Source organism: Anolis sagrei, chromosome 2, assembly GCF_037176765.1.
Source record: "Anolis sagrei isolate rAnoSag1 chromosome 2, rAnoSag1.mat, whole genome shotgun sequence".
Classification (NCBI taxonomy): Eukaryota; Metazoa; Chordata; class Lepidosauria; order Squamata; family Dactyloidae; genus Anolis; species Anolis sagrei.
The window spans coordinates 189,136,400-189,153,518 of record NC_090022.1 but is presented as its reverse complement, the minus strand read 5'-3'; the positions used below and the strand labels follow the sequence as shown (position 1 = coordinate 189,153,518).

Here is a 17,119-nt window from a genome sequence, read left to right as displayed (position 1 = left end):
CAGTAAAAAATTGGTGGTGGAGCCCATGTTGTTATGGGCTTCTGAATAAGCCGAAGGCAAGTGGCCAAAACAAATCCATACACAAGCCTACTGGCCACTAAGCTTCAGAAAGGAAGGCTAGAACAAGCTTAAAAGGATGAAAGAACTGGCCACTGCTAGTGAATGCCTTGAGATTTTCTCAAGAGTTTGCTGGGGAAACTAAAATAAATATAAATATAAGGAATGTCAACTAAGGTATATTTATATTGAAAACGTTTTTAAAGATTTTTTTTTTACAAAATTGCACGCAGAACAAAACCAGAAGTATGAGTTAGCTGCGTCCCATTGATAGACACTAGTAGTAGCCCTTTTGTTCCATCAACCTTTCCTCCCCTTCTGAGTTTAAATGTTTCTCCAAAATGACCCAGAACAAGAAATGCAACAAATGTAGGGCAGATGCCTGAAGTGGAACAGGAAACAGAGAGTGTACTTGAATCTCAGAGTGCCTTGAGTCAGTTGAGTGATAAGGGAGTTGAAAGCATCACTCATTCCCTCCTTTGTCCCCAATCCACCCCCTACATCACTTGCTCAGTGTTGGTTTCTGGGGAACCCACAGGAACACAGCAACAATTTTGAGAAAAGAGTCCCATTGATAGAGAAAAGTAGCTGTGAGCAAAATCCAGGTAGAATCTTAGTTTTCATGGGGTTTTACAAAATTTCTCTCATCACTTCCATTCTTCCCATCCTATCCTTGTTTGATTTCTTAGAGGTATTAACACTTGAAGTTTAGAGGAGCAGGGAACCACTGGCAGAGGCATGGTAGGGCACACAATGGTGTGAGATACAAATATTGTTAGGTAACTCCGATTGCCTCATGCTGCTGCCTTGCACAGACTAGTATATTACACTCTGACGAAAGCAAAGAAAAAAAAGTATTATTGTTGGTTTTTAAAAATGGGGTGAGGACTCCCATCAAATTGGCTAGGCTCATGGGCTAGGCTATATTTTTCTTGTCAAATCCAATGTAGAGTTGCTCTTTCGTAAAATCATCCAAAATTCTGAAAACACTAAATGTTTCCACATATTTCTTACATTGGCAATGTTACAAGCTATTTGAGGTAATCTAAGCTGAAGCCTAAACATCAGTGTGCATTTGCATGGAAGGCCTCTGTTACAGTAGCCACTTACTGTAACAGAGATACAGTAAGACATGGATCTGCTAAATAAATAAATAAATAAATAAATAAATAAATAATTGTATACCAATCTAGGCTTTTCAGATCTAGAAATGGATGGTGACTATATTTTAAACAATATCTCATAATGGTGGAGAAAAGTACAAATGAGTAACTTACATGCTCACTTACTCAATCCTGTCTAGGTGCCTGATGTTGAAGGGTTGTCAATGTCAAGAATTCTCCCTGCCAGGCATGTAGCCAGGGGCGGGGGGAGGGGGGGCTTGAGGGGCTTCAGCCCCCCCCCCCGAAATTCTCATGGTGGTTTGCAAAAAGGCCTTATTGATGCATTATTTAAACTGTTATGTTTATTCATATCACGATCTGATCACCATACTCAATATATCCCATATGCATGGGAGTATTGGGGTAATGATACAAAAGGTTTGCTAGGGTAGACCCTCTTTTACTCAGACTCAGCCCCCCCGAAACTCAGCCCCCCTGAAACCTCCCCCTGAAAAAAACTCACCCCCCCCCCCAATCGAAATCCTGGCTACGGGCCTGCTCCCTGCTCTTTGTTTTTTTTAAAGCAGGCTTTTTTTTAAATCCATGCAATGGGCTATCTTTGGTAAATTAGAGCACATAACCGGATCATATTTGTTTTCAGGAACATGCAAATCGTGTCATGCTGAATTTCCACCATCACACACCCCCGCCCCTGTAGACATCTCTATTGTGTTTAAAATTGTCATTGGAAAAAATGCAAACTGCTAATTTAAAAAAAAATCTGTTTGTCCTTTGCTCTCCATCCCTGGAAACCATTTATTTGATTTTTTGCTCCCTCTAGTTATTGTTTCCTTTTCTTCCAATATTAGGTATACTGCATATAATGCAACAGAACATGGGGTAAATATGGTGGTAGAATCCAACATTTCACCCAAATTTTGGAGTGGACCATTTCAAACCTGAGATGTGAAATACATTTTTAAAAGTTTCCCTTCCCTATGTTAAAATGACAATACCTCCCCATCACTGGAAGCCCAGCACTACAAGGAAATGCTAGATCAGTGCCTTTCTCCTTGTAGTCCTAGATGTCAACATGTATAGTTTCCCCCCCTTAATATGGGGAACTATTCTAAAATGGCTTAGGGAAGCCCACTCTTTAGGATCCCATTGTCAACAATGTGCCCTGAGCACTGAACCTTCATCTCCAGCAAGGGACACCTTTACTACGTGCACGTTCAGTGCTTGACCACTGAAAGTCAAATATCTCCAGAAGAGGCATCACATTGATACTCATCAGCTCAATGCTTTTCAATGGTTTCAGATCACACATACAGCCAAGAACTATTCAGTGGTAAGAGGAATCTAGTGGTATGCACATATGAACTAACCACGTGATGCTGCAGAGATGGGATGAAGATTGGAAGCCCCTCTGCTTGCCAACATGTCAAAACATAATCTAGGGGGTAGAGAATTATCTCCTTTCAAAAAATTTGATCTGAATCACACTGGTATAAAGTATCAAAAAGGATTTCCCACTTCTCCAGAAAAAAATAATCCTAGTTCCTGCATTGTGACTAGCAGCATGCTTGCATCCCAGGGACGTTAATTTAGCAACAGAATGCCAAGAGTGTAAACAGAGTCATTTGGTGGATAATATAATCTGATAGTAGTCAAATCATTACATTGTAAATGCTCTGGAGCTACACTGAGGCTCGTGAAAATGATACAGTCATCCAAGAATGAGCATCACTTAGGATAATATGCGGCACAATACAAAGACCTATTTAGCATGCTGTAAAAATAGAATAAGAGAACCTCTTGTGTGCAGATGATGTGTCTCAATGCCAGGCCACAAGAGCTGAGCAAACAATGATAACAGCTCTACTAAATAAATAAATAGGACAGCTGGTTTGATAAATCCACATTATTTATTGGCACACTGGCCTCGCTTACCACAGCAAGGATGGCAAGGCGACTGTGCAGCTACCCTGCGAATGCACCAGGAGCCCATGCGGCGCCTCTGCCTTGCTTTTGCAAAGTTTAGCCCTGACTAAACAGGGGGTGGATTTTAATGTCGCATTCTAATTCTCCTATTACTGTCATAAAGCCATTTATCAAATGCCCTGGGAGACTCTATGGACGTCAGCCTTGTAATACTTTTTATTGCTGGGCTAATCTTTACAGATCGAATTAAGACTGGGGAACTTTATCAGTGGATTGCGGTGGGTGAAGGGTTACGTGTGTATTTCATTTGTTCTGCTATCAAAGGTGCACGGGCCTTTGCTCCAGCCGACTGCCACCAAGGCCAAATATGCCCATTACTGTGTAATCAAATAGCCTTTAAGAGGCTCACTCGGTGGGTTGATGCTCGGCATAAAAAGCAAGATGAATGTGGCATCCCACTCTTCCCCCCTCCCCAATCTGCAGAGCAGAGGCAATTTCTTTCCATCCTGATATTAATTCTCCTATTAAATTAAATAACACTAAGGGTTGTATAGCATTCATTAAGCATCACAGGCGCCTGGGCTCCCTGCAGTGTCAATGCCGTCCTTATAACGCCACGTTAATTAGCAACAGGCGGGTGAGTTGTTTGTCTTCTCATTCTCTTATTAATTACTAGGTGAAATAAACAGACTTTATTTAATATTATGATCCAGGTTTTCTCAATAAAAGAGAGACAAGAAAGCTCAGTCAGCATCAGATAACCTGTTGGCCTCAGAAGGTGGTAGCTGATGTGTGGAAAGCATGGTTTTTGTTCCATTCCCTGGTGCTACTTCAGCAGGTCAAACCTACACAAATGGCGACCTAGAAGGTCAAAAGCGGTTCTATAGGCAGCAATCCTGCCTGGCGTTTGGCACTACTCTCTTTTTCTATTACCAGCAGAAGCAAGTGGAGTTTTGCATCTCAAGAAATGACATGGTGGAAAGTTCTGAAGTTCAGGCATACATCATGATTGACTTCATAACCATCTCCAAAGAGATCCAGAACTCACGGGAGCCTGTATTAATTTCCAACAAGTTTTTTTGGGGGTGTGTTGAGTTTTAGGCCTGAGGTTATTTGCAGAGCTGATTCAGAAAATTGTTTAGGATAAAAGGCATTAGCTCTAGTTTCTTAAATATGGTTATTGTGGTTTTCTATAAGCGAGCAGATGATGACTGGCAGATGGCCTATGTCTGAGGCAGAGAATTCCATTCTTGAAGAGCTCTCCTTACAGTCAGGAAGTTCTTTGAAAGCTTCAGGTGGAATCTCCTTTCCTGTCATTTAAACTCATGGCTCCATTGAGCCATTTTTAATGTTTGAATCCGGGGAGAGCTCCCTCTATCAGCTCCAGCTCCCCATGGGGGGACATGAGAGAAGCCTCCCACCAGGATGTTAAAACATCCGGGCGTCCCCTGGGCAACATCCTTGCAGATGGCCAATTCTCTCACATCAGAAGCGACTTTCAGTTTCTTAAGTCGCTCCTGACACAACAACAACAACAAAAAAGTAATGTTGCTTAACTTGCTTTTAGCGTGTACATTGAATTTTACCTATGTTTCTGTTTTTATGTCTTAGTGGATTGTCTCTGTTTTGTTTTGTTTTGATGCTATTTTCTTTTCATGCTTAATTCCTTCATTGTAAGTTTACTATCCATTATCCTGTTTTGTTTTATTTTGATACTTTTGTTTTTCATTTTGTTTTCATGCCTAATTCATTGTAAGTTTACTATCCATTATCTTGTATTGTTTTCATGTGTTTGTTTCCATTTTGAGGCACTGCATGTTTGACTGTTTATATGTAAACTGCTTTGAGTCCCTCCGGGGAGAGAGGGAGGTCTAGAAATAAAGATGATGATGATGATGATCTCAAATACTAGAGCTGATAGGGGAAAAAATTGTACCAATTTTGGAATCAGCAGTTCAAATATACCCAGAAACAAGTCTAACATTTGAGTCACCAAAAAGCGTGTTACAAGTGTTATGATTATTTTGAAAACAGTTCAGTAGTTTTCCTTTCCTTCACACCTTCTTTAATGGCAATGGACTTTTTTGCACATTTAGAACCAAACTATCTTAGCATATTCGGTTGCTGAGGAAATCAGTTTCTCCATCCCATTCTTCTCAAGTTCTTATGGAAAATGCAGCTCAGAAAAAGGGAATGGGGTCAGCATAATAGAATTCCATAGAACTCTTATATGAGACATTGTAAATATTTCCAAACTGCTCCACCCTATTAGTACAGGGAAGGCATTATCAATATGAGGGTAAACTCTATATTCTTTTTCTTGCAATTACTGTTTCCATTCCCCCCCCCCCCAAACATTTGCCAACTGACTGTTTTATCTAAGTTTTAAGAACATTTGTCAACTTGCCTATACCTCACATTTCCTAACCATTTCCCAACCAATGGGAAGTTATGGCTTAAATTAGTAGGAGGCATTATGAAGACCTACTGATACCAATGATACTGATATTCCAACATTCCTCACAACTGTCTATGCTGGCTCCTGGGAGCTGTATTCCAACAACCTCTGGAGAGCACATTTTCCATCCCTGGTCAAAATCCAGTTGCTAGTCTCACCTAGAGTTGACCTATTAAATCAATGGAACTTACATAAATGCTGTTGTGTGCTTTTCTCAATTATTTCATGGCTCTACATTATCTAGGGCTAGCAATTTGATTTAGGTTAGTAGTCCTCCAGCTACAATGAATTCAGATTTTAGCAAAACTTACATATGCAGTGATATTTCAGACAGATAGTTATTGCCAGTCTCAATTAGTTTAATTGATTTTATTTATTTTGATAAATAAAACATTTCATATTTCATTTTAAAATTTAATTATCTATGCTCATGGGTATTCCTTGAAAGAAATGAATCAATTGAATCAATTTATGGAAAGCAGTTCTACATTTAAGTTGCCTCAATAGCCTAAAGGCACCAGGTCATGGCTGATCTTGCAAGCTAAGACAGGACAACCCTGGTTAGTATAAGAGGCTGCCAAAAATGTCAAGTGTATAGTTTATATTTCAGAGGAAGTAAGTGGCAAAACCACCTCTGAGTATTCTTTGCCTAAGGAAAACCTTAGAAACGCATGGATTTGAAAGCACAGATACAAGCCATTTTATTGAATTTATTAAGTTTATTCTAGTTGGGATGGATTTAGGGAATATGTTAGCAATGAGAGACAGATTACAAATAAAATAAATAAATACAGAACACATCAGCATTAAGCATAAGACAATTGCAGTAGAAATCCATTTTTGCAGAAAGGTTTTCAAAGAAACTGGAGATACCGGTTGAAGTGTTCCTCCTAGGTAAGGTCCTGAAACCTGTCAATTGGCCCACCTGGTATGATGTAAGCTCTTTCAACAAGTGTGTCACGGTGGTGATAATGATGAAAATTACAAACAAAATCTAAGCATTTGTTCCACGTCTTCCTTTGGGGTGTCTTTTTTGGACTCCTAAGAGTCACCAAAATGGACTTGTTTGGGCTTATGTATACATCTGTGTCATATTTTCTCAGAATGACTGTTGAGTATCTCAGATTCATCTTGTTGACACTCCCCAGAGAAGGTTGAGATTGGCCATACCTACCAGCCCTGGAGTGAGAAAGAGCTAATCATCCAGGTGCAATTGGACTGCAGCTCCCATCAGCCCAAATGAATAGTCAGTGGTTGATGGGAGATGTAGTCCAACAACATCAGAAAGGCCACCTGCTTCCTTATAACAGTCCATTCAGCTATATTCAACATCTACTTGTGTATCTCTAACAAAACGGACAGATAATGTTGACAGTCATCTCTGTTTGGATTTTCACAGTAATATATTTAACTCCAGCTTCTTTCTAATGTATCCCAAGGGGACAATGTTAGGAAATATGGGAATAAACCCAAGATGCTAATACCAGACCATTTCCCCATCCTTCCATAAGGTAGCATTCATTTCAGCAGGACTAAGATGGAACAAATGATTAAATTCTAAACAACCTTAAGTATGCAATTTGCCTTTTTCCTTTAATTATGTCCCATAAATGACAATTTAATTATTTCTTTCTTGCATATAATGTGATGTGCTGACTGACCTGAAAATAATGAGGTTGTACCCTGGAATACTCCATTTAGAGTGCCTGAGCTTCTCACTGATTTGGGATTTCCATTTCCCATTTTCCTGACTCCTGCTGATTCACATGGACTGCAAGCGGAGATGAAGCACTCAGCAATTCTGCAAATTTTCCAGACTATGTTTTTGGAGACGTTTGCAAAATACGTAGATTTGGCAAAACAGCTAAGAAACATTCCAGCACAGCAGTTACTATGGCAGCTCCTTCTACTATCGTCTCCTATAACTGCTGCTCCACCTAATTAAGACAAGGGTGCTGGAAAACCATTGCCCCTCTTCTCCATTTTAGAGACAAATACATGATCCTCAATATAGGGTTGCAATAGTTTTAATCCATTTTGGTGCCATGGCTCCATCATATGGATTCCTAGGTCTTAGAAGTCTCTGAATGAACAGGAAATATTCTAGCAGAGAATATTGGGTACTTCACCCAACTTCATATCCCAGTATTCTGCAAGATGAAAATGTGGCTATTAAAGTGGTATCAAACTGCTATAATTATGCAGTGTGGAAACACCACAGTTCTTATCCTAAAGCAGATCTCCGGAGTGTTTGCAAGCAGTAATTTAGTTCTCATACTGAAGAATGAATAATTTCAATCATTTCTTTCCTTCTGGGTGAGATTATAACAGGTTTTGCTCATTTTTGTTGATGTTTCACATTTCTCTTTTTTGGAAAAAAAATTATGTACCTACTCAGGAGTCACACTACTCTTTCCCACACATAACTATTTCTGTACTGGGAATAGAATTCAGAAAATAGTTTTGACTGAAATGGGAATGAATAAAACCTGTACTGTGATTTATGAAAGGGTTTGCAAATGTGACTGTTGCTGAATTCTGAAATGAAATGTCTCACAGATGGTGGAATTGAGTGAATATCCCTCTTTTTAGAAACTGCCCAATTTCAATTCAGAATAATTGTGACTGTCACTTGTTTGTCTTGAGCACAAAAGCCCTTCTCTCTGTTTGCCCAAGTGCTGTGAAAAGTTTCCTTGTTTATTCACCTGAAACATATTGGAAATGATATTTTCAAAAAGTGACCATTAAACAGGTCTTACCTGTCAAATTTCATTCAGCCAAGGTCCTTTTTTGGTTCAGCATTGCTGAAAATGCTAAGGTAGGTTTTGGGACTAATATGAATTCTAGTACTTGAAATACTCATTTTAAAAATAATTAGATACTGTTGTAGTGTTAAGATATGAGCTAGGTTTATAAGCTTCTCTTTTCTTTTTTCTTAAAAGTAACTAGAATACTGTTCTTTTTTTAAAAAAATCCGAATGCTATAAGCTATTGGCTGTTGAAATGAAATATAGTCCCTTCCTGTCTCCCTTGTGGTCACTTCAATATCCATAAAAGATGATGAGGACAGAATAAGTCAATGCTTGAACTATGTAGTATTTCTCCTTTGTTTAGTGAATCCACATCCCTATAAATCAGTGATTCCCTTTAGCTCATCCTTCAGATGTTTTAAACTTCAAATCTGACCAATGGTCAGAATTCCCAAGCATTGGACAGGCTGGCTGGAGTTTCTGGGAGTTGAAGTCCAAAACACCTTGAGGATCAACGTTTGGAAACTAGTAAAGGTAAAGATTTCCCCTTGACATTAAGTCTAGTTGAGTCCAACTCTTTGGGGTGGTGCTCATCTCCGTTTCGAAGCCGAAGAATTGGCATTGTTCGTAGATGCCTCCAAGGTCATGTGGCCAGCATGACTGCATGAAGCACTGTTACCTTCCTGCTGAAGTGGTTCCTATTAATCTACTCACATTTGCATGTTTTTGAACTGCTAGATTGTCAGAATATGGGGCTAATAATGGGAGCTCACCCCGCCCCATGGATTCAAACTGCCAATCACCAATCTGCAGCAAGTTCTGCAGATTGGTGGTTTAACCCACTGTGCCACTGCGACACCACTGCGACCTCTTGGAAACTACTGCATATAAACTATACAAATGACTAAACAGTTGCAGTACCACCATGAAAGGTACAGTGTTTTTCCACATTAAGTGACAATCTAATGTAGTTAATTATCTCTTACTAGAAACAAGCATTAAAAAACACCTAGTTATTTTAAACTAGTTACCTGCAACCTCTGACTAAATCCTCAGGCTCTTATGGAAATGATGTGCCAATTTGTGACAAGACTAGGCTCTTGAGTTATACAGGTGGCTGGATGAAGTTTCTGCCGGATTAAAAACTGATGGCTAAATGAAAAGAATCAAATATTAGCATAGTAATTATATATATATACACACACATATGCACAAAACGGGTGACTGCTAAGCTATGTTTGCACATGCATTATGTCTGGTAGGTGAGTTACTACAGCCTCCAGAAACAGAAGTTTCCCCTGAACATCCTCCTGTGTTTGTTTTCCCCGCCTTATGCCTTAGAATCCGGCAGTGATAGGAAATGTGCATCAGAGAGGCAGGGGTTGCTATCAGTTCATCTCTTGCAAATGAGTCACTCATCGGGCTGTCATTCTTCCGTCCTTTCTTTGCACCACAGGCGTGTAGGGCGAGGAGAGAAAGAGCCAGGCAGCATTCCTGAGGGAGGGCCTCTTCCATGAAGGTGCCTTCAATGACACTGCCGACAGCAAGCTGGGAAAGCTAAGGCAGAAGCAATGGCTACAGGCAAATGCCTAGCTCCTCCTCTCAAGGACGTTTGAGAAGAGAGAAAGTCTTGCTTTTCCAGGTCCTAACAAGACCAATTGCTCTGAAACTGCAACACTAGCAGGAGCAAGTGATGTTTGTCCTTTGCCTATAGACCAGCTCTATATGAATTTCCTTTGATAGATAGGAAGAAAGGTGGGCATTTAGGCAGTGTCCCAAACAGAAACATAAAAGAGGTCATGGAATTCTACAAACTTGGCATGTGAAAATATATATGCAAACAATATTTTGAACTAATGACTGAGATTCTAAATCATCTACTTGGCTAAGAAGTGTCTCTTGGGCCACCCCACCACCTCCTAACTTATCAGGTAGTTGGTACTATGAGCAATAAGAATATGTTTTTATGGCAATTGGGGTTCAGCTGACTGATGTTTCTAGCATCCTCTTGCAAATGAGTTTTGGTGCAGCTGGGTTCCTGTTGCAATTATTCCTCACTGGCGATTGCTGGAGGAAGTTGGTAGAAATGCTGTGCATTTAGTGATAAGAGAACTGATCTCAGTCAATCATAGTGGCTGATGCTTGATAAGTTGGACTGGGAAGTTTTTACAATTCCTATGCAATACCTACATGGATTTTGAATACAAAACAGTGACAAATGTGAACCTGTGGGTTATGCATTTGTACCTGTAATTAGTAATTCCATCCAATGGTTGTAGATAGGAAGGCCACAGGTACCATTTTCTGTGTCCATGTTTTAGTGCAGACTTTAAAAGAGCTATCCAATGTGCTGAAAGTATTGGATAGAAATATTCAAAATTTGGATTTATAACTCGAGTGGGTTTGCTATACTACTTATATTGGAACTGCCAGAATGTGTCCAGTAGGAGACCTGTGCCTGCTGCCCAGTATACCTCTGTTAAGGTATACTGGTATACCGTCCTTGCTGCTTATTGTTATTTTAAAGCTAATTGTATTGTTTTAATCTGCTTCTGTAAACCGCTCCGAGCCAAATTGGGAGTAGCGGTATACAAGTTAAATAAATAAATAAATAAATAAATAAATAAATAAATAAAATAACAATGGAAGTTTAAAGGAAAATTGTAACATCTGTGTGTGTCCCCCATCACCACCTGTAGCCTCCCAATTGTACTGAAAATCAGTTCTGAAATTGGTAGGGGGTGTCCCAGACATCTGGAGCAGGTTTTCATGGCATGCAGTGGACTGTACAAAGGAGTGGGAGTTGCCTCTTTGAATTCTGCAGGTGAATACAGGAAAATCCAGCAGATGTAGACTGTTGGATGCTAGCCCAAGTTCCCACTGTTGATGGATGGGCAACTTGAAGCCTGCTCTTTTCCTCTCTTAATATTCTTTATATTCTGTGCAGCTTGACAAAGTGTCAAATGACTCAGGTTTGTCAAAAGGCAAGATTGTCTTTTTGCAGTCCTTCAAACAAAGCAACATCCTTAGTGAAGTAGGGTGCACATACTCCCTCAAGAGAACTGGGAGTCAGCGTCATTCATTCTTCTTTGATTAAGGAGTGAGTTTTCTGAATGCTTCTTAATTTTGAAGGATTTATATTCTTTTGGCAGCTGGTAGAGATACCATGACAATGGGCAGTGGTTCTTCTCCAGGTTTTGGCCTGTATACAAAAGGAGCTATCCAAAGTTCAGAACCTATTTAAGCCTCAGCACTTTGGAGAGCTCCTCTAGAGTCAGAACTAAGATATGGAGTGGATGCAACCACCACTGCTCAAATCTGGGGAATCTTCCCTATTGTATGTACTCACATCCATTCTTGAAGATGGCACAGTTTAGCATAAAGTGACTCTTTGGTATAACTTCCTTGAAGGGTCTGTTGTCATGATTATATTGTTTTTATCCTTTTTTTAAAAAAATAATTTTTATTGAAGTTTTGATATGGTTACAGCGAAAGAGGGTGAATAATTGAAAAGAGATAGGAAAGTATGAAAAAATAGAGAAGAAAGTAAATGACACAAAAGACAAAAAAAAAAGTGAATGGTATCCTAGTCCCTCCACCCCTAAGTCCCTTCGTGCCTGTGATTGGACCTCCTAATATCTTCCGAAAATATCCTGAAAAGAAGAGGATCTATGTCTTTTCCTTATTTTTTCTTTTGTTGTTCTTCAGTCTTTTTCCGGCCTCGTTTCTGCCGCTATTATTTCTTATATGCTGGACAGATCTATCAATAATGGGGTTCCTCTTTTTACAATAAAGTCTTTGAAACCTGACCAGTCAGTCTTTTTGTTTGTTTTGTTTGTTTATATTGTTTTTATCCTGACTTACTCCTCATTGGGGTCCCAAGTTGTACTGCTTAATGGGGATACTACACTGTCACTCTAGAAAGATCAGTTGGTCTTCCATTCACATTCAGAAATAAGCTTGGTTCACAAAACCAAGTGATTTTAGTAACTGGTCAGCTATAGAATTCTCTCTCTCCGTGCAGGTCTACATTAAGAGGCATTGTTTTGAAGCAGAAGTTTGGCATGGTGTTTGCTGAGATAATTTAGTGATTGAATTGATATGGTGCTTATTGGGAGTGAGTGCTTGGCAAATATCTAGTCAAAGAATGGGGGAAATAATGGAATGAAAAACAGAGCCATAGATCACATAACTCAGAGTTTCCTGAACATTAGCACTACAAGTGTTTTGAACTTCAACTCCCAGAAGCCTCGGCTACATTGGCCAATGATCAGGAATTCTGGAAATTGAAGTTCCAAACATCTGTCAGACCACAATTTGGGAAACACTGACATAATTTATTGAATATGTGGGGGGTTCAAGAAGATACTGCCTGATAAAACTGGGAAAACTTACCAGGGACAATAAGATTGATAACCTGTCATCTGTGGAGGAAATACTGGAGCTTCTTCACTGCCTAGCTTTCACACCATAGATAGAAATGGGAAATATGATATCATGAACTGTCCTAACTTTTGTGTTCAATGATATATCTTGATACTCCAGGATTTTGTTTATATCCATCATAGCTGCCTTCTTAGGTCCCAGCCTCCGTATGATTTCTTCTCAATTCCGACTAATTTCTCATTCATGTTTGGAGAATTTTGAACTATTTCAATGTCTTTTTTCATCTACTTTAAATGTATGTAAATCACCTGTGGTCATCCCCCCCCCTTAATATCCAACTGGAAACCTGCCTTTGAGCATTCTTCCTTGACTTGGAATTGTTCCAAGTCTTTCCATTTTCTGCTAGTATGTGATGTCATCTTCATATATTAAATTGTGGGTGCTGCTTCCCTCGGATCTCATGCTTCTTCGTCCAATTCTAATATGTTCAGCATGCAAACTAAACAGGTATGGTGATTAAATAATCATTACATAATAAATAATGCTCATCCATGTATTTGGAATCATGTAATCACATGATCTTACTGCATTCTTAATTTTAGAACACAAGGGCGAAATGCATGATTGGAAAAGTCCCTCTTTTGGAATATATCTACTAAAATCCCAGGGTAAAAAAACCCACCTTGTTCTTCACCCTCAGCCAATAACAATAGGCTATCTCTGATTAGGAAAAAGGCTGCATTCAGAGCACCCAAAGTTGACCTGATAGCTATGATATTAGTGTCAGTATTGCTGTTGTTTCTGTCCCCAATACTCACACTCAAACCAATACAGACTAAATTTTAAAGCTGTTGATGTTGTGTGCCTTCAAGCTGTTTCCAAATTCTAGAAATTTTGAGGTGATTCTATCATGGGGTTATCTCAGCAAGATTTGTCCATGTAAGTATGCCTTTGCCTTTTTCTAAGAGTGTGTTAAATGCCTAAGGTCACCCAACAAATTTCCATGACTGCACACTAGCACTTTAGGATTTTCCTAAGCATGTTTATCTAGAAGCTTGTCCACAAGCTGATGTGGAATAAAAGGTATTCTTTCAATATAAAAGCAACCAGGAGACTTGGAGATGGACAGATAGATGCCCATGGTTCACATAGATAAGGTGAATTGGGCTAGGGCTGAAACAGGTTTCATGGAAACATGCAGGACTCAAGACATTTATACCTGGAAGAAATAATTTAAGTCCAGATATTAAAGGAAGCTCAGCCCTATCCTAAAAATAGGTTCAGTACCTTGAAGACCTATTTTATAGATGAGGCTAGACTCACTAGACTACAGCATATTTATCATTGATGACAAAAGTTAATCCCCAAAATGAGTTTAAGCTATTGACTTTGTTTTGGGTTTTGGTTTGGTACCTGGACAGATCCTTTAAAGTCTGAAAAAAATCTAGAGTGTATTCATTACCCCCCTAAGAAACGTGTCCACTAACTCACCCCACCCACCACTGGAGCCAGAAGAAAGTGTATCCTGTCCCTTTCCTCTCACCAAGACATATTTTGCTCATAAGATCCCAAGGCAAAACCTTCTGAGTGGGTGGCGGTAGTGGTGATAGCTTGCAGCTGGAGGGATCTGGCTACAACTACGAAATGACTCTCCTTCTTCCCTTGAGTCCCCCTTCTGGGCAGACAAGAAGGAAATTCCTTCTACAGGCTCATTGTGGAAGTTTCCTACTTTCCCCCTTTAATTCATTACAGGAGGTAAGGCAGTTCCTCTCCATTGCCATAAATCTCAGAGAGACATTAGCTCTGTTAACAGCATCTTGCTGTACAGCCCTTGGCTTGCTCAGCTTTCTCTCTCCCTCTTGTTAGTTCTTTCAGGAGAGAGGAGAGATGGGTGTGAAAACCTCATAGAAGCCATCTCTCAATACAGCTCACCTAATCTAGCAACCTTGGCTCTATCCATATAGAAGGCACAGGGTTAAAGAAAGGCAGTTAACCCACATACACATTACACAACCAACACAAGTGCTGGAAGCACATCAAAAACACTACATGTTTGATAACTTTTCCTTCAGAAATATTTGATGCTTTGTTGACCATAGGAAAGAAAGGCTAGGAATCTGATAAGCAAAGGAGTAGGAAATATTTCATCTATCCCAACTACTTGGCTAACTCTATGGGACTTTGGGTTTTCCTGTCTGAAACATTTAGAGGAGTGGTTCCTAACATTTGCTCCTCTAGGTATTTTGGACTTCAGCTCACAAAATTCATGACAGTTGGCCAAACTGGATAAGGCTTTTGGGGGCTGAAGTCTCAAAGGCTTGGATGACCAAAGGTTGGGAACCATTAATCTGGAGAGTCAAAATACTCTCATCCCTCGTTAGATTTGACAGAGCCAGCCCTGTTATAAGAAAAAAAAAGCATTAGGGATGGCAAAAAATGGGATGGGCAGTCAACTCAATTATTGGACACTATTCTCAGGGAAATTATTATTTGATTGGATGTGTATCTAAGATGCTCAAAGATAGGGGGGCATTATATGGTATGACTCTATATTCACAGAATGACACTAAGAGGTATGTCAAGTTGACAGATTGTTACTAAGCTCAAGAAAATGCAGTGAACTTTGTTTCTGAATCTGTTGTGATCTGCATTTGGAATGGCCTCTGTGATCTTCAGGAGGCCTCCAGAGATGGTTGCTAATTTGAATTGATGTAATGACATGCGTGCAGGCGGAGTTAACCCAATTCAACAAACCAGTTCTTGAGCTCAGATTAAACCCTGCCCTCTTCACTTACCTTTTAGCATGAGTGGTCAGATATTGTGTGTGGTTTTGATCCTGCACAATGAACAGCAATTGAGGGGCACTTTGGACTAGGCCCATAAAATATATTTACCTACAATCAATAGTAAGCACAATGAGATTTGCAATCATAAGGTGATATGAAGAACCACTCCAGACCAAACTATAGCCCTACCTAGTCCTGGATTCTGATCACACACTAGTCCACCAAGATAGACATCTCCATGGGAAGCCCACAGAAGGAAGACACATGTGCTATAGTGTCCTCCTTTGTACTCTCATTAACAAATACACCACTTCTGATAATGTGTTGAAACAAGTAGACTATGATAGCCCTGTCTCCTTTTAAAATGTCCAATCCTCTTCTATAGCCATCCAAATTGGCAGCCACCACTCCTCCTTGGGAGGTTGATCTGTTCCATTCCTACTTTGATCCTAGGTTCTAATAACATGAAAGAGAGATAAAAGCTTCTTGTTTTAACCAGGAATACTTTTAGATACTTCTTCTACACAGTCTTCTCTGGAAATCGGGTAAGGAGGTGGAGGAATGGTGTATGCACACCATCAATTGCAAAATATTTTGAAATTGGTGGTGACTTATGGCTCTCACTTCAGTAGGATGATGTCCCTTCTTTAGATTTTGGACTGAACTTTAAATGACCTGTCAAAGATGCTGACCCAACATTTCAGGAGGTTTCAAATGCATTGGTGGCTGGTAGTTTCCATGCCAGTGAGGGAAGTGAATCTGCTATAGGTTAAAGTTTGGGCTAAAACCCAGATCAGATTCACTGCCCATCTGATGTGGAAGTACTTCAGTGCCAGAGCTTGTAATCACATAAATATGGAATGCAAATGCTAATTGTGAACCTTGTGGATAAACTGAGCTTCATATTTGAATGACCAATCCAGCCCTTAGGGATATACCTTCTTGCTTTTAATATGTCTCCCTTTATGTATCCACGCTCTTTTGCAGACACAGCAGATTCGGGCCAACAGGGAAGCAAGCAAGAAGATTTAAAGTCTCCACAGTTAAACATTCACCATGATTCCTTTTAAATGAGGCTTAGAGATCCCTGCTAAATAAATCGGATTGCTGGGGCTTCCCGGTTTGTGGTATGCCGCTGCCATTAGTTGATGGACAGTTATTGAAGGAACTCAGGAACAGGGTTGGTTTTTTAAAAAATTTAAATGCTTCCAATATGAACCACTCTCAAGGTAACCATTACTATCTCTTAAAAACATTTTATTATGAAGGCAAATGTATGTTTTAGCAATGCTCAGATGGCTACTTAATGTCATGTTTATCCCAGGCCAGACACTCTCTGAAACAAATGAGAGTTTTAAGATCTAGCTTTCCTTTTTGTTTAATGGAGGCAAAGTTGTTTAAATCATCCACTTCCATATAAACGTTTCACTTAAAACAAGCCGACCTATTCCTCTCCATTAAAAGTTCATTCATCACAAACAGGGGAAAGGTTTCAGCAAGTTTCAAAGAGGGATTGGACATCTCAATGCAGCAGGGAGAATAGCTAATAGTTTCACATAGTGGCGCTCCGAATGTGAAACCGCCTGCCTTGGGGCTGTACCTGATCTCCGCTCTGTCATTCCAGCAAGTGATCTC

The 17,119-nt window shown here is 39.7% G+C and overlaps 1 protein-coding gene across 1 annotated transcript in view; it reads left to right on the top strand.

Annotated features, from left to right (window-relative positions):
• HOXC10 (homeobox C10) overlaps positions 1 to 16,614 on the top strand; it is a 211,437-nt gene extending 194,823 nt beyond the window's left edge. Inside the window, exon 3 of the transcript XR_009630663.2 lies at positions 16,472 to 16,614. The gene's annotated coding sequence lies outside the window, so the exon portion shown is untranslated. The remainder of the gene's footprint in view (positions 1 to 16,471) is intronic.
• Positions 16,615 to 17,119: the final 505 nt, after the last annotated feature.